Source organism: Phymastichus coffea, unplaced genomic scaffold (genome assembly GCF_024137745.1).
Source record: "Phymastichus coffea isolate CEN01 unplaced genomic scaffold, Cenicafe_Pcof_1.1 PCOF00003, whole genome shotgun sequence".
Taxonomy (NCBI): Eukaryota; Metazoa; Arthropoda; class Insecta; order Hymenoptera; family Eulophidae; genus Phymastichus; species Phymastichus coffea.
In genome coordinates this window covers 11,731,835-11,751,254 of record NW_026706814.1, presented here as the reverse complement: position 1 = coordinate 11,751,254, position 19,420 = coordinate 11,731,835, and the positions used below count along the sequence as shown (strand labels likewise).

The 19,420-nt window shown below is 31.4% G+C and overlaps 1 pseudogene; it reads right to left on the bottom strand.

The window, feature by feature from the left end:
- Positions 1 to 1,200: 1,200 nt before the first annotated feature.
- Positions 1,201 to 19,149, bottom strand: LOC131665897 (ER membrane protein complex subunit 1-like; annotated as a pseudogene).
- Positions 19,150 to 19,420: the final 271 nt, after the last annotated feature.

Genomic DNA, 19,420 nt, shown 5'->3' with positions numbered 1-19,420 from the left:
GTCAGTGAGGCTCGACGGTCGGTAACATCTGCCACATACGCTCGAACCCAGATAACATAGTGCCGGCAGAATGCTGTCACAATGCTGGCACGGCGTGACTTTCGTGCTGGCACCCAGATAACACAGTGCCGGCACTATGCCGTCAGAATGCGCCGGCACGGGACGTCCAAGTGTATCCGCATTCTGACGTCGTTCTGAAAGCACGCCGTGCGCTCATTGTGCCTGCATTGTGACAGCACGCATGGTAACCATCGTTTGGCACGGCGTGCGGGAATTATGCCGACATTATGCCTTCCCGTTCTGCTGCACGAAATGCTTGCAGAATGCCCGCATTATGACGGCATTTTGAAAAAAATTTATGCTGTATATTATTATTATTATTAATGGTTTTTAAATAAAAATACATATTTTGAAAATTTTATTTATTATTTTTTATTTTTTATGAACATTTAAATTATTAAAATATTAAAATAATGTATATCTTTATTTTTAGGGATAATATAATAAATAATATCAATATAAATAATACATATGTATAGTCCAGTCATTACGGTGTCCGAAAAAATAATAAAATATATATTTTTCCGAACACCCCGTTATTTTTACTTTCGTCGAGGAAGAACGCGTAAATAATAAGAAAAATAGTCTTGATTTATGAGAGGTATCAGAACAATGTTTATTAATAATTTTAATGAAAAAGCAGTACTTATTTAGTATTTGTTTATATCTTTTTTTCTAGTTATCGTATCGAGATAAGCCTTGCGGCATTAGATTTATGATAAAATTTAACACAAGGATTGATATTTATTAAAATTAAATTAATTTATTTTAACAACAATATCTTGCATTGTTTGCAGAAATATTAAAAATGATAAACGGTTATATACTGGATAAATGAATATGGTTGTGATAATGGTTATATACTGTATAAAGAAGACTAGTACATATAATCATTTATAATTTTTAACATTTCTGCAAATAATGAAAATTATTGTTGTTAAAATGAATTAATTTAATTTTGAAAGATATTGAACCAAGTAAAAAATGTTAACGGAAATCTCATATTGTAAGTCTTATTTCGATACGACAATTAGAAACAAAGATGTAAGCAAATAAGTAAATAAAATGGTTTTTTGATTCAAATTATTAATAAACAATGTTTCGATACCACTCGTAAACTAAAACTATTTTTTCCATTACTTATACATGTGCTAAACATGCGCTTTCAAGACCAATAGGAGTAGTATGAATTCCAGATACCCTATAGAAACACTCTAATTGTAATTTACAATGCCGTCCATGTGTATCGGCAATTCGGGCTCCTTCTTCCCATATTTCAGGATTTACTGGGCTTCTTGGGTCTACATATATCCAGGGAAATTTCAACACTCCGCCATTTGTTAATGCAACTGAATGAATAACATTCCGGTTAAAATATTTGAAATCGAAGAGTAAATCGTGGAACAATTCGATATTAAATTAAATTATTCACCTAGGATGTGTTTGCTAGTTCCTTTCTCTGTAATCGTTTCTTGCATTGAATCAATTGACAAATGTAATATAAAAGCTTGCCTCTCCACAATAGGTAACTTTGTGTTAGTTAATAATGAGAAAACTACAACATAAAATTATTATTGTTAGTGTTAAATATGAATTGATATGGATGTAACAATTTTTATTTTAAGCAATTTACTTGTAGTATTGCTTTGAGTTTTTCTCTCATACAATTCTTTCCGTAGCTTCTTTACGTAGCTATTTCCGTTCTTTGACTTTTATCGTTAAAGTAACTTTAAATAACCCAGTTTTCGGAATGAACAATATGTACTGGTTCCTTGGTTCTCTTGTGTACGATGGAGAAAATCATTGATCCAGGTACGACATGAAGAAGATACAAATTGAGAGTATCTATAAATAATTAAACAAGATTTTGAGTAAACATAATTAGTTTTTGCAAAGTCCTTTTTATTATAGATGTAATAAATTAACTTTTATAAGCATCACCTATTCCTTGAGTCACGACAGCAACCAGATTTGGATTGATATATTTGTATAAAACTGACCAATCACTCAACACTTGACCCTGCGAATGAACACGTTCGATTGAACTTTTTGAGACGACATGTGTTATCCGTTGTGTCTTTGACGAGAAAACTAATTCCCATACCTGAACGAAGGCAATGAATTTTAAAAATATATCACAATCTTTGTGGAAGCTTTTAAGCTTTTAAATAGTTTTACACAACTTGTGAGCGATTAGATTCTGCGAGTTGCTATAAGTAAGCGAGTATCCAGACAATACACCAGTCTTCCTGTCGGCAGTGAAGATGTAAGTAGTACGTCCAGCAGAAGTTGCAACAGCGCTTGCACTTTCTGGAAAGACGTGCGCTCGGTCGTGCTCATCCAAAATAACTATACCACGTAGAAAAATATCGGTTAATGCATGTAACAAAATTGACTGCTTGATTTGGTAATTCAACTTTGTCAGTCTATCCAGTAGCTGTCCGTTTATTGGGTTGAAAGTGTATATCATTCCATTTCCAGTGGTCTACAAAATTAATAATACTCTTAATTTTACGTCGACTTTAAAGGTCGCGATTGAAAATGCGGATAAAATTAAAAATTACGTTACCTATTGCAAGCAATGCGCACTGAGGTGGATGCGGAAAGTGCCTACTTCCACGTTGAACATACAAAACTATCTTGTTAAAATCCTGAGATAAGCCTTTAATGTTATAGACTTGTGATTGCCAAATTATTTCACCTTTCGTTGACTCTATTCCGTACAGCTATAATAATAAATTGTTAATATAAGTCACACGAAAATTAAAATCAGTTTATCTATCGTTCAAGTTTGATATAACAGTTTCACCTTCCCTGACGATGTAACAGCTACAATCACTTTATGTAAACCAAATTTATCACGAACTAAATCGGCTCGTTGATTTGATTACTGTGGTTCAAAGCCCAAAGTTCCTTGCATGAAAACGTTTATCTGGTTTGCTTCTAAAAGAGAAGATAAATCAACAATTTAGATATTAACAACTCAAAAGAATACTGCAATTACTTAAAAATTAAAGCCTAGCGAACGCAATACATCAGTTTATTTAGTCAGTTCAACGTTTGACAAAACTAAAACAATTAAATAAATTAAACTAATAAAAAATCTATTTGTAAAGAGTTAACACGCTAAGAAAATATTGTTATCTAATAATAATTCAACAATATAGTTAATTTTATATTGATACTGAAATGCCTAAAAATAATATTTTCAAACTCTTAATAAACACTAGAACCCTCATGCTGACGAAAAATTTAAGATAAAAATTTCAAATTTTTAAAATCATGCTTTCATAAAAAAATCATAATGAAAAATCAAACTCCACACTTAAATGTTAATGCTGCCTATACGTATATGCTACTTACATGAACTATTAACATCATGACCGGACAGCAACCATTCGTAGAAGAAAGTTAGTTAATATATTGATTTATTGAATTAGAATAAGATGTACTTGAAACTCAAAATTGACGGAATTTCATTGAACTGTTAACTAAAACAATTAAAATTATATTGATCGTGCTTGATCACGATCTGACATTGGCAACTCAATAATTTCAACGGTTACAATATTTGTGAGATAGATTCCTCTCTAGTCTAGATGATATTTTGTTGGACTAAACTGACAGTATATTGTCCTCAGAGGAGAGTAAAAATCTACACGTTTTCCTTCTTGACACTTGTTGTGATTGACAAGAACAATCGGCTGCAACTATCGCAGGCTTAAATAGTGAACTAATTGTTACATATGTTAATTTTTCAGATTGAGCTTCATTTATGCTAAGTTCAGTTATGGTAATTCTTCTAATCTAAAAACAAATTTCATTTATTTTAAAATATGTAATATTTATTGGAATCAAATAAGTAAATATTTCTTGCATCGCTAGATTCGTATATTAGTTTCTTATATTCACCTTTTGATATGATGACTCTAATACTACTTTTTTGCTATCTAAATTAGTAACATACAAAATGTCTATCCATCCATATCTCGTGAAATAATTTTAGGGCTTTTCTCAAATAATACCATGCGCTTTCTGTTATTACTGCCGGCTCTAATAGATATTGCAGATATGTTTCCTGGAAGTATAGTGTAAACTTGTAAGGTCCTTGAGCACCGGAGCCAAATATAGTGTTAATTGTTATTGACTGAGGCTCCGATTTAGGTTCAAATATATTGATATAAAACAATAATGCTAAATTGTTGTCACCTTTCAAGCAAACATAATTTGATGCTGCTCAAATATACCTGTAATAAGTTATCTCCATAAATAAAAAACTCTATTTTAAAATAATTAAGATAATTTTGATATAAAATTTTTTACTCGGTTTCTTGAGATATGAAAGGTGCAGAAATTTTCTTATTTTTCAATTTTTCTTCAGTTTTACTATGATATGAGGTGACCTTAGTACCATTATTATAAATTGGTAGAATGTGATGTAAGGTTCCATCCTTCATGTGCCATTAAACATCTTCAATCCTGCAAACATTACAACAGTATTACTTGATTGAATGGCCTATGAAAATACATTGATGATTTTCAATTGAATCTAATTTCTTCTATCCATTATAACGAGCGCCACTGCTGCTCGTTATGTCTCTCTCTCCCTTATCATAATCATGAAAATATTTGGACTGATACATTAAAATGGTCCACCATGTATGTGCGTATGTGTGTGTGCGTGTGTGATATAAAACGTATTACATACCCAATTGTTTTTACAATTATAAATAAATACCTGTGATAATTGCTGAGTTTATCTTTAATGAAACGGTATTGAAATAGGGCTTATGGTCTGCAGCGAATGGGAGTTTTCTGGCCATCTGTAAACAAAATAAACCGGAATACTTTTGCTTCAAACTTCTAATATTTCTTTATTTTTTTTAGTGTCGAAGGCCCCGACCTCGCCTTGACGTGTGAGGCACAACCACTATCATTGCCCCTCCAAATTTTTCTTAGAGTTTAAAGTAAAAATAAATAAATATAATAAAATAATAAAATTTAAAACACATAAACTATCGTATTATGTGCAACAAAATAAATAAAAACGTTAAATAAAACTCTAAAAAAAACGCTGAAAATAAAAACTAAATCTATCATGCATAAAAATGAAATAAAGAACTAAATCTATTATGCATAAAAATGAAACAAAGAACTAAATCTATTTTGCATAAAAATGAAACAAAGAACTAAATCTATTATGCATAAAAATGAAAGAAAGAACTAAATCTATTATGCATAAAAATGAAACAAAGAACTAAATCTATTATGCATAAAAATGAAACAAAGAACTAAATCTATCATGCATAAAAATGAAATAAAGAACTAAATCTATCATGCATAAAAATGAAATAAAGAACTAAATCTATTATGCATAAAAATGAAAGAAAGAACTAAATCTATCATGCATAAAAATGAAATAAAGCACTAAATCTATCATGCATAAAAATGAAATAAAGAACTAAATCTATTATGCATAAAAATGAAACAAAGAACTAAATCTATCATGCATAAAAATGAAACAAAGAACTAAATCTATCATGCATAAAAATGAAACGAAGAACTAAATCTAGCATGCATAAAAAAGGAACGAAAAGAACAAAAATGTTATTGTATTTTTTTTTAATTTGTTGTTTTTTGTTTTTTTTAATTTTTTTGTTTTTTATGTTTTTTTTTTTGTTTTTGAATTTTTTTATGAATTTTTTTTGTTAAACTATTTCAACTACTTAAAATTAAAAATAAAATAATTTAAAAAGATCACATCACCAAAAATTGTCGCTTCTTTAATCCTCAAACAGTTCTTCATTAGACATGCTGCCAGTGTCGTTTTCAATTTCCCTGCCATTTTCCCCATAATGTTCCACCTTATCGAGTTGATCGGCGTCCATCTCTATCAATAAAAATTTTAAGAAATTTAACCTATGAACATATAACCCCGAACCCTCAAACTCCAGTCTCCTTGACGCCCAAAACTTTGAAACTAAGACCATGTAATCCAGAACCCTTAAATTACAGTTCCTTAACCCCCGAGACCTTTAACCTGACACTATATTAAGGGTTCATGCTTATGTGGTCGCAGTTGAAAACGCTCGGGAGTCTATGAGACTGGTGTTTAAAAGGTCGCGGTTATATGTCAAGGGCAAAAGTACTCCTTTATGATTATCTGGTCCGTGTAGAAAAAATAATTCATTCTCGATATTACTGATTTTTATATAATTAATATATTTTTTAGAGCAATTTCATTTACACCATCGGTAAGGGTAAGTTTTGAGCTTTCGAAACATGTCACTCTCAATTTTTTTAGTCACCGATAGCGTGAGTTACAAAGCCTCAAATACCAGTGTACCGCTTATGCCATTTTGAGCCTTTAAGGATTAATACGATTTATTCTGGTATTTTTCATCCCGTTAGCGAGAAATAAATGTTTTTAATTTATCTGTGATCTTAAATGATAGATAAATATATGAAGCTTAAATGTAAAATTCACATTTGCAAAAATATTTTTAAAAAAGAATTTACAAACAGTAATTAATGAACTATTCCTGGAGTTTATTTATGAGGAAAAATAGTTGATAAAATGAATTATAGAACAGAGAAAACAGGGGAATGAACTGTGATTTTAATTGTTTACCTTCCGAATTGTCGACATCAGGGTTCTCAAATTTACGTTGGGGCCATCGATTTCGAGGGATAGCATTCTGTTTGGAACGTCGTAAACGCTCTTTCAGACTTTTTAAACCTTTCATAAAAGTCAAATCAACCTCTCCTTCGGTAAACCCCTTGAAATTCGGATTCCTGTTTATTGCCTCTGTAAATAATATCTTCAATATAATTTCTTATATAACAGTTTATAATTTTTTATAGAAAGGTAAATTGTTTGTTAGAGTTATTTAATTATCGCCACCTCGTATATGATATATTTACCTATACAAGCATCAATAAATATTGTCCCTTTCAACTTGAACTGACTAGTTCCTTGGCTTTTGTAAATGACGCCAGCCAATAAATTTTCGTTTATGTCAAACGACTCTAATAAATATTTAGAGACACAATCTCTAAGATTGAATCCACCCAAATAATGGAAATAAGAAACCTGTAAAAAAATATATAATGTAAAGTCACAAAAATACTACTATAATATTTATACATACAACATCATCGAAAATTTCGTGGCTGATGTCTTCAAAGCCTTGGATGTCAGCGACAGTCTTAAAAGGGAGGCAAGTAGGACGTTTTGGTCTCGATTTTGATCGCCGATCACGAGTCTCCAAACGATGAAATAGGTCTTGCTATTTTCTACAATTAATTTGTTTATTAGATGGCTCATTATTTCTTTTTATTAATTGTATTAAGAAAAATGCATACGTAAGCTGATCCTTAATATTCTTCATCTCATTTTCCAGCTCACTAAATTAAACGAATATTAATTCTATTATATATATTGTACATTTAAATATATATCATATTTGAAAATGTCTTACTCTTGGCGATCTAGAAGTTTTTGGACATTCTGCTGGATTTCCCTAATAAAAATCGATTTTAGTAATTTTATAAATGAATATAAACCATAAATTCGCAACGAAAGATCGGCAGTATGGTTGACCAAGTATGTGAACACGCGTACCGACGTTTATCTGATAGTTGGTAGTTTTTGCGTTGGAGTTATCGGACGAGAAGCGGTGCGGGGCTTCGCCACCATCGTTTTGCTTTAGGATTCGTCCGTCACAAAATAATAAACTAGGATTATGCTATTTGACAATAACTTACTTTAATATATTTAAAGTCTCTTCGCTATTCGATCGAATCCTGGTTCCTGTTTTCTGACTTGTTTCTGTTGATGGTGTAGGTATGTGTTGGCGATCTAGTCTGTATGGTGAAGAGTTAGTGTAAGTGTATGTGAGAAGTTTCTATTGTGTGATTGGTACTGATTGTTTGTTGATGTTGGTGCGAGTGTATGTGATGTAGAGGGTTGTAGTGTTTGGTGTATTCTTGTTAATGAAGGTGTGCTTGAGAGTTGTGTAGTAGATGAATGACTGCGTGTAAGCGAAAATGTGGATGGGTTGTGTGGCTGATTTTGATATGATTGTAGATGTGACGAGGTTAGTGATTGATTGTGATATGTGCTAGGATGAGTAGGTGATGTTTGGCTGTGAGATTGTTTATTTTTGTATGTTTTGTGGAGGAATTTTCGTGGATCAAGTGGTGTGAGTTTAATGTTAGTGGGTAGTGATAGTGTTTGTGATGTATTGTGCTGTTCGTGTGAAGGGAACTGGTGTTCGAGTTCTTGCAGATCATTCTGCAGGTTAAACAATGACTCCTCTGGATCCAATGCATTTAATCCTCTTGATTTCTTTTTGGGTGGCATCTTGGAAGATAGTCTAAGGGATATAAATTTTTCATGACAGAAAAAGCATTATCTCAAATAATAAGCTTAAATTTATGAGGCTTATATATATATAATAGCTGATCCTGTAGCCGCGCCCTCTTTTACGTGGTCATTGTTTGTAACGTAGCACGGTAAGATAGAGTAAGATATTTTAGTATTATGGCAGTACGATGTAAATATAAATGTAAACAGTAGTGTGTAAATAAATTGTGTAACGAAATTTATATGTAAGTAGTTTCCGCCAGACGCATCAACTGGAAAAATGGTAAATAATCTATAAGGATGCTAGTGGAAAATAGTTGCGCATATCTTAAATTCTAAACCTATGTTCATAATGTAGGATAAGCTCCCATTGTACAATAACGATATTTTTCTCGCACGTGGGATTATTTAATACACACTCAGACACATGCATATATACATATAGATAGTAAGAAAGTAATATATTGGAATGAGTTTGTAATAGATGACATTTAAATAACTATATCAGTAATTGAAGTCTAATAACAACTTTAAACCTTCGAGGATAGTAATTTGGATACCACGTAATAATTTTGTTTCGGATTCGACGTACCTATACTAGAATTATCTAACGCCCAATAAGGCATTCGGAAACATTTGCATTCGATACTCTCAAGAGGAATTAGGAAAACATCGCGCGACAATGAATGCACTAAGAAGCTACCAATCATAGGAGATACGAATTGATCGATACTAAAGAATTTGTCAATTTTGTGGAAGAAACTAATTGCGAGATAGCAATCACCATCATCTATTTTTATAATATTTTTGATTATACCTATTCTAGAATCAACTAAACACACGGTATTATTACTCTTGTCGAGAGATAATGTTAATCGATCAGTTTGAATTTTACTATACATGCGATAGCTATATAAATCGTCTATTGAAAGTGGTGCATGATATAATTTCATATAATGCGGTTTTTTTAAAAGAATTTGTCCTTCATTTGTTTTCAGTACCGTTTTGTGGCGTTTACTTTCAACTCTCCTCCTATAAATTTGTGTAAGATGAAGATGAGGTTTGCGACAATATTTACGGTAATACAGCATGTTATTTTCATAAGGAAAAGCTGCACATGAGTCAAGAGGGCCAAAGTTTCTATAATCTTCATGCAAATGCAAAAGACCATGAGTAACATAAGACATAAATTCTACACCATAAATATCTTCAGCTCTACTGACGTAAATTTTGATAAACTTCTCAGCATATGCCAAAAGAGTTTCAGAAGAACCACTACTCAGAAAAATTCGCATGGAGCAACTCAGAAGTAAAAAGTGTAAATAAACTGCAGGATTAACTAACCCTGAAAAAATTACGGGACCAGTATACGCGACGATTTGTCGAAACTCTGTAGCCTTAAATTTATGATATTTTATAATATCTACAGGCTTCCGAGAAAATTCGACAGGACAAAATTGTTTTATAGCAATCAACCTGGCATTCACTTGCTTAATTGCTTCATCAGATAATTGTGAACTTGAAGAAAATTTACCATCAATTAAAGCTTCTAAATATTTTTTAGTAACTCCCATGGCAACAAGATGCATGTAATCAAATGCAACCTGCGATATAAAATTTAATGGAAGCCTATCAAGTGCTCCTACTCCTTCTTGGTGATGTTCACCGTCGAGTTTACATACTCCTCGTTTGTACGTGGTCGATGATTTACTCCTCGAAATACCATCATAGAGCTCTCCCTAATATATTGTCCTTGTACCCAGCATTTCGAGCATGGTACGCGAGCATTATGACCTAAATGTCCAAGAATGAATGCTCGCGCTGGAGCATCAGCAATAAAGCATCTCAATTTGACAGGAATGATCCTATTATTGAATTCAACACCAGCTTTGTTCAACACAGAAAGAAGATCATCGACAAAATGCTTCATCAATTCCACAGGATTTGTTGGCTTACGTGAACCTTTCCATATACAAACAAGCTCTGGATGACTTCCAATGATGTTAGCGATTCGGATACAGACAGGCCATATCCTAGTGTCAGATACTTTGTGTAACGAAGCTTCATCCGTACTAAAATCAAGTTCTAAAATTTCTGGAATATCTTGTGGAATAGTTGACTCAAGGGTCGATATAATTGCATTTTCAACTCCTAAATGTAGGTATTCACCTCCAGCAATCTCCAAAGTAGAAGTTTTATCGCGAGGTGTATGTAAAATCGTACGAGGATCTTTGTGCAAGTTGTTAAAGCAATCGTGCGACCGAAGAACTTCTAATATAGCTTTTATTTGGACCTGATTCATATTAGTATTAGAAAATACATCTCCAAGGCGCTTTTCAAAACTCTCGAGACTATTATCTACATTTGATGATAAGGATGATTTGGAAGAATAAGACGAATCTTCATAATCAGAACTGAATCTACTTCCACCAGGTACAGTATCATTTTCAATAAACTCATGATCTTTATTAACAAAGTCAAAAGAGTTATAAACTTCATTCATTTCAGACTCTCCATTTTCATCAGGATTTACCTCAACTCCGTTGGACTCTGATTGTTCCTGCACGAGCATATGTTTTCGCGTTTTGAAAAGTTTTAGCTCTAATTTTTGACGATACTCGGGACAATAGTCTTCCCATTTTTTACGAGTTAATAATTCATTTATTCGAGACATGATATTGTGAAGAAGTAGAATGTAAAAATGTCACTAAGAGTAATGAAACTAATACTAGCTTAAATGAGACCTCTTATACTACTAAAGTTAAGGTCACCCACTGTAGTAAATAATGAGTAATGGTTTTATATTAATAATAATAAATAAATTTTGAAATTAAAGTTTGATTACATTACCCTTTAATTTTTAATCCTTATTGAAAAAATTATTAGAAATATTACCTGAGATAAAATATAACACAGTATACTTACAATTAATGCAAGTTTTTTATTTGTGAAGAGAAAGCTAAAACAGAAACAAAAAATAATTCTATAAGTTATTGTTTTCTATCGATTATAATAAAAAATATTAATTTAATCTAGTATTTGAAACAATGTAAAAATTTATTTGATCGGGATCGTGCATGTAAGGGATAAGATACAACGAAAAAATAGAGAAAATATTCTACTCTTGCAAAAGCTAACATATGTCTATTTTCACAAATGTCTCTTGTCTTATTATAGAATATAAATATAAAAACTAAACATGATAATGTTATGTTTAATCAAGATTAATATTTGAAAAGAACACTAGATGGCGTTATTTATAAGTTAGGTGGTAGCTCCGTTTAAGAAAAAGAGTGAGTTGAGTTTTAGTGCTTGAGTGAGAAGGTCGCTCGTCGACGAAAGCATTTTTGTTTTGAGGCAGTGTGCTGCGAAATTTTAAATATTTGTACTTCAGTTGAATACCTTTCTTAATACTATTTTAAAATATATATTAACCTTTTTATAATTATCGTATAAATTTATTTTATTACCAGTGTATACTTTTTTTACTCTATTACTCAACAATAATTTACCTAACCCTATGCTGCCTATGTTATAATGCGCGTTAGTTTCAGTTTATAATAAAGGCCAATTCTGCAAACATTACAACAGTATTACTTGATTGAATTGCCTATGAAAATACACATAAAATGCATTTCATATTTTATCGAACATGTAACATAAACAAATTCTATCAATATCTCATTACAAGATATTAAAAAAAATATAGATTTATGAAAAATTTTGTGTATCATACAATTTATAATTGTAAATTTAATAGTGCACAGTAAAAAAATTGACAAAGTAAAACCTTTCACTATTGTAAAGCCCTGCTGTAGAATATGATATAAATCGAGAATCAATTCTGAAATAGACACTACAAAATTTAAATATGTATAAAAGTGATTTTTAATACTTTTTCATTGGATTATAAAATATTTAAATTCATGTAGCATTAAACTAATTAGTTGTCATATCTATTATCATTAGTCGAAGAGTAGATTAATAAAAACTAGTTTGAAATTATAAATTGAGTGAATTATGAGAAAAAATAATACCTGTCTCGATTTTGTTCTGCTAATGTCCATTCATTTATTATATGTCCAGTAGCTAAATTGCAATAACGAACTAAAGCTGGGACACCATTTACTGAAATCAGTTCTCCACTTGTAATGTTACTGAATGCTTGTATGCGACCAGTACATCCTTTTTCTAGTACTCTCCTACATAATAGTTGTCCGACATTAAGATACATATGTCAATTTTCAATTTATTCTAACAAACATATTATTCAAATTATTAATAATATAAAAATACCTATTTTAACACTTAAAGCTGCAATTACATTTTCTTCAGTTGTAACAACTACTTTTTTAGCCATTGAAACCGTATCAAAACTAGCAAACTTTATTTTTCCTACTTAATTTTGTCTCCTGGAATAAAAATGAATGATGAAATATTGTTTATTGAAATTAGTAAGATTATTCATCAAATTATGAATAGGTTTCAATAAAACTAATTCAAAACATTTTAATTAAATGCACTGCATAGATAATCAATATAGCTATATAAGGGGTATATAGCTATATTTTTATCCGATATTAAATACTAGTATTTCCTACAATATTAAATAAATAATAATTATATTAAATAAAAATAAACTCACCTTGAAAATATATGGAAGAGAACTGAAATCAGAATTTCGCTGCAGCACACACAATACAAAGGAGGACTTCGCAAATTGACTAACCGATATTAACAAAAGACGATCTGGATCATGTGCATGTATATGTGCGTATACAAATTTTGAAATATCTTAATATGAATAATTAATATATTGTATAAATAAATAAAAAATATCCAAAATTACTACTAAAAGATGTTTATTGCATCTCAAATACAAAATAATATAAATTTATTTTATTTTAATTCAATGCACGCCGTGCTTTTATAATGCGTGCAATATGCTTTCATTTGAAATTATATTTTGCGGGGCGGCAAAATGACAGCATTCTGAAGGCACGGCGTGCAGCGCTTCGTGACAGCATTATGCTTGCATTCTGACGGCACGGCGTGCAGCGCTTCTTGACAGCATTATGCCTGCATTCTGACGGCACAGCGTGCACGCATCGTGCCGTCATTGTGCCGTCACGGTGCGCGGCACGGCGTGCGCGCATTGTGCAGGCATTGTGCTTGCATTTTTTTAAAATTTTTATAGATTTTTTTTTTTGCAATATATAATTATTAAACGAGGTTATATTAAATAAAAACAAATTATTTAAATATAAATTATTTTTATTAATAATAATTTAAAAATATATATAAATTATTTACAGATACCTGAAAAAAATTAAGAATTAAAGTTTTTTTAATATATTTAAATTATAAAAATAGAACTGCCATATACTTCCGAGTCCCCGAAACCAGTTGACGTATCTGTAAAAAAAATAATAGCATTACCCGATATATCTACGCTATGTCTTTTATTATAAGGGAAAATTATTTTTTAATTTTTGTTGTCAAGGCCCCGACCTCGCCTTGACATGTGAGGCACAACCACACTCATTGCCCCTCCAAATTTTTCTTAGAGTTTAAAATGAAAAAAAATGAATGAAAAATTAACTAGATAAAATTATAAAACATAAAAAAAATAAAATGAAACTAATTATATTAGTATTAATAAAATTAGTGATAAAGAAATTTAATAAATTTAAGTTTAATTAAAGTTAATAAAGTTAAACTTGTAAAACTAAAATAAAATGAAACAAAATTAAATAAAACGAATGAAATAAAACTCGAAGAAAAATGCTGAAAAATCTCATGCAAGAAATATTAATACATAACATTTTTTTAAACATTTTTTATAATTTTTTTGTAATTTTTTTTTATTTTTCTATTTTCTATTTTTTTTGTTTTTTTGTTTTTTTTTTTAAGAAAGAAATGGAATAAAATAAATATAATAAATAAATAAAGTAAATAAATACATAAAGTAAATAAATAAATAAAGTAAATAAATAAATAAAATGAATAAATGAAATAAGTAAAATGAATAGATGAAATCAATTAAATAAATTCATAAAATAACATAAATTAAATTAATTAATCAATGAATTAAATAAATAAATAAACTAAATAAATAAATAAACTAAATAAATAAATAAACTAAATAAATAAATAAACTAAATAAATAAATAAACTAAATAAATCATATAAATTATAAATAAATATCACCAAATTTGTTAATCTTCATCTTCGAACATCTCGTTGTCGTTTATATACGCTGTTTGATCCAGGTCAGCTGCTACCTCCTCCGTTTCCGCCAGGTCCACGTCCGCTTCCATCGGTTGATCTTCATACCCGGCATCACCATCATCTTCAGCTTGCCCACCTGTAAATAAAAATCGTTTAAGACCTTGGTTAGATTTGGTTTTTCAGGTATCTAGAAGTAACTATGAAATCTTTACCTAATTCTTCATAACGAAGTCTCTGCTCCTGAACGTTGCAGATCGATTGGCGTCGCAAACGCTCCTTTAAATTTTTCAAGGCCTTGACGAAAAACAAATCGATGTCATTTTCCGTAGGCCTTGAAAAGTTTTTATTGGCATTTAAGGACTCTGTAAACAAAATTTTAAATATTAATTTTCTAATGAAAAAATAAATTCACTGCATTTGGTTAATAAAATTAACGAATATTGAATATTTACCGACGCAGGCATCGTAAAACACTGTCCCCTTCAAAGTGAGCTGATGCTTTCCTTTCCCTTTGAAGATGACACCACTCAACAGGGATTCATTAACGTCGAGAGCCTCTAGTAAATATCTAGAGATGCAGTCTCTGACGTTAAGTCCTCCTAAGTATGCGAAATATGATACCTATAACAAAGTATTATAATATAATCCTTAAAGATAATATTGATAATTTAGATACTAGAATACTTAACTTACAACGTTATCATAATCCGCAGTGCTGACATCTGCAAAGGATTGAATGTCAGTCACACTTTTGAAGGGTAGACATGCAGGTCTTCGCAGTTTATCCTTCGATAGCCTGAATCGCGCATCCATTCGCTGCAGTTGTTCTTGGAGCTTGCTACAAATAATAAAATTATGGTAATTATTTATTCAAATACTCTTACGGTAACTGTAATTAAAAAGAAAGTTACGTTTGGTTTCCTTTGATGATGCCGAGGTCTTCTTGTATTTTTCTAAATTAAAATTTACATGAATTTTGAGTCAAGTTAATAATTATAAAAAATATATTATTCACAAATTTTCTTACTCCTGGGTATCCCGAATTTTTTGGAGATCTTCTTGGTTCTCCATGACCTTCTGGACGTTTTGCTGCAATTCCCTGAGAAAATTAAATAATATAATTAGCAAGGTATGACGTTTAAGGATTAACATAATCTAAAATAACGAATTTTTGTGGAATAACCGTTTATAAGGTAAATTGGGGAGGAGGTAACGACGTCTTACGGGGCACAACTGCCCTAGTCATAATTTGGTTTTAAGTCCCGAAATATTTAAACTATTTTATATAAAATAAGAGTGAGTAAACGCATATTAGAGAGACACGACAATAATGAAACAATATATTTAAATAATGGAATAAAATGCTGAGGTGGTATTATTTGATTATAGCTTACCTCAAAATTTCGAGCACTGTTTGTTTGTCCGTCCATTCGTCCGCTGGTTCTGGTCTAGTGACGTTGACGGAGAAAGACGGTTGTCGTGTGAGTGTTGTAAATGGTACTGAGTCGTGGTGTTGTAGCTGTTGTTGATTAATTGCGTGTGTGAAAGAAAGGCTTGTGGATGTAAGTGAGGTGTTGGATTGAGCTGGTTGTGTATTGCGAACGTGTTGAGTGAATGATGTGTTTTTTTGTGTTTGTGCTGGCTGTCTATAAGTGTTTTGAGTGAGAGATGTATTTGATGGTTGGTGTGAGTGTGAAATTTTAATTTTTTTGTTGTGGTTTGCAAAGAGTGATTGAGAGTTGACGGGTTTTAGTGTGTACGTAGTGTTCTGTATTTGTGTGGTGTTTAGATTGTGTGTTTGTGCCGTTAAATTGATTCGGTCATTGAGCCCGCCCAAATCTTGTTGAAGAAGCCGCAGAGATTGGCTTGGCTTCAGTGATTCGGTTCCCCTCATCTTCGGTGGCATTGTAACGTCTACGAAAAACATTTGAGGGGACGAGTAAAAAGTATCAATGTGTTCAATAAATAAAATAAGAAATGACAAGTAAAAACAAATTAGCATTTATCGTATCATCTCCTTATAAAAAACAGATTCGAAAAAAGTGAAACCAAACTATTTGTGATGTAATTGGTTGAGAGATATTTACGCGAGCATGCATAAACATATCGGTATTTATTATGCATATATGATCAGAGTTTATGTTTTAGAATTTTAAATATGTAAAGAAATAAAACGATGAGATCGAGCGAAGCGCACCTAACATGTGTAGTAGCTAAAAACGCGTAACTTAAAAGTTGGTTGAAAGCGAATTTATAAAAATAAAATAATAAGTTTGATAAATACAAATATTATACTGATCAAGATTCTCGCGTAAAATTTCGCTATATATTAAAGAATCTGCTTAAGATTGCGAGGAAAGAATTGTCGACACTACATAATAATTCCTTTTAGGTTCCGACGTACAATTATTTGCAGGCCAATAAGGCATCCTAAAGCATTTGCATTCAACACTTTGAAGTGGGACTAAGGAGATATCAGGCGACAACGAATGAACTAAAAAAGTTCCAATTTTCGAAGATACAAATTGACCTACATCGAAAACATCATCAACTTCTTGAAAACATTGAATCGCTAAATAACAATGATCATCATCTATTTGAATAATATTTTTTACTATACAAATGCTGGAATCAATCAAACGCACTGTATTATTAGCTTGATCGAGAGACAGCTTAAAATTTTCCGTTTCAAGTTTACCGTACATACGAATATTATAATCATCTAATGACAATGGCGCATGACAAAATTTTCGCCGATGTTGTTTTCTAAAAATAATTTTCCTTTCGTTTGATTTTATCACCTGTTTCTTACGAAGACTTTCAATTCTCCTCCTATAAATTTGTGCTAGATGAAGATGCGGTTTGCGACAAGCTTTACGAAAAAACATCATGTTATTTTCGTAAGGAAAAGCTGAGCATGAATCAAGAGACCTGAAATTTTTATAGTCTTCGTGTAAATGTAGAAGGCCATGAGTGACGTACGATAAGAACTCTAAACCAAAGATTTCTTCCGCTCTACCGACGTAGATTTTAATAAATTCTTCAGCGTATGCAAGAAGATTTTCAGAAGAACCTGGACACAAAAAAATTCGTATAGAACAGTTCAGAAGTAGAAAATGTAAATAAACGACAGTTTTGATTAAACCTGAAAAAACTACGGGGCCAGTATATACAAGTACTTGTCGGAACTCGGTAGCCTTGAATTTACTATAATTTGTTATATCTACGGGTTTTCGTGAAAATTCCTCAGGACAATATTTTTTTATTAAAACTAGTCTTTTGTTCACTTGTGAGATTGCGATTTTACTCATTTTTGAACTCTGAGAGAATTTACCATCTATAATAGCTTCTAAAAATTTTTTTGTTACTCCCATGGCGACTAGATGCATATAATCGAAAACAACGTGTGATACGAATTGGAATGGTAGCCTGTCGAGAGCCCCCACTCCCTCCTTATGATGCTCACCATCAACTTTGGAAATGTACTCTTCGTTTGTACGAGGAGGATGATTTACTCCTCGAAAAACCATTACAGAGCTTTGGCGAATAAATTGACCTTGTACCCAGCATTTTGAACAAGGTACCCGAGAGTTGTGACCCATATGTCCAATAATAAAAGCTCGGGCAGGAGCATCCGCAATAAAACATCTCAATTTTATAGGAATTATTCTACCATTGAGGTGAACGCCATTGTTTGCTAATATAGAAAGAAGATCATCAACGAAACGCTCCATCATTTTTACAGGATCAGTAGGTTTCTTAAAACCCTTCCATATGCTAGCGAGCTCCGGTTTGCTACCAACTATATTAGCAATCCGAATACAAATAGGCCATATCCTGACTGAAGAAGATTTGTGTAAGGAAGCTTCACCTGTACTGAAATCAAGTTCTAAAATTTCCGGAACATTTTGAGGAGAAATTGATTGGAGGGTCGTTAAAATTGCATTTTCAACGCCAAAATGAAGATATTCACCTCCAGCAATATTCGTAATGGAAGCTTTATCGTGGGGAGTACGCAAAATTGTACGTGGATCCTTGTGCAAACTAGCAAGGCAAGAGTGTGAACGTATAACATTCATCACAGCTTTTATTTGAATGTGGTTCATATCGGTATCTACAAATGCATCTCCTAGGCGTTTTTCAAAATTTTGCAAACTGTCATCTTCGTTTGAAGATATTGACGATTCTAAAGAGGAAGATGATGAATCTACATGATCAGCATTTGATTCATCTCCATCAGATACATTATTATCTCTTACGATCACTGTATGGTTTTCATCACCAATATCAAAAGTGTTGCAGTCTAAATCATCATGATTGTCTGCTGGTTGATTTATAAGAGGATTTACGTCAGCCTGTTCGGAATCTAATTCTTCCTGCATTAACGCACGTTTACGCGATTTAAAAATCTTACGCTCTAATTGTTGACGATATTGCAGAGAGTAATCTTCAAAATTTTTACGCGTTATTATATTATTTATTTGAGACATTTTTATTAGAATCAATTTAACTCGGAGGATAAATTATTATAATACAGTAACTACTATTTACCAGTTTTATATACTTTTCTTTCTAAATGTTTAGCGTAAATAAATTTCAGAGCTATATGTTACCAGTATAATATATATGAATACGTTACTTTATAAATACTCGCCTTCCGATTGAGCTGCAAATCTATAAAAGAAATAAAAAACTAATCTTAGTTCATAATTTTTACCACCAACAGTAGTGGAGGATTCATAAATAAATTTATTAAAAAAA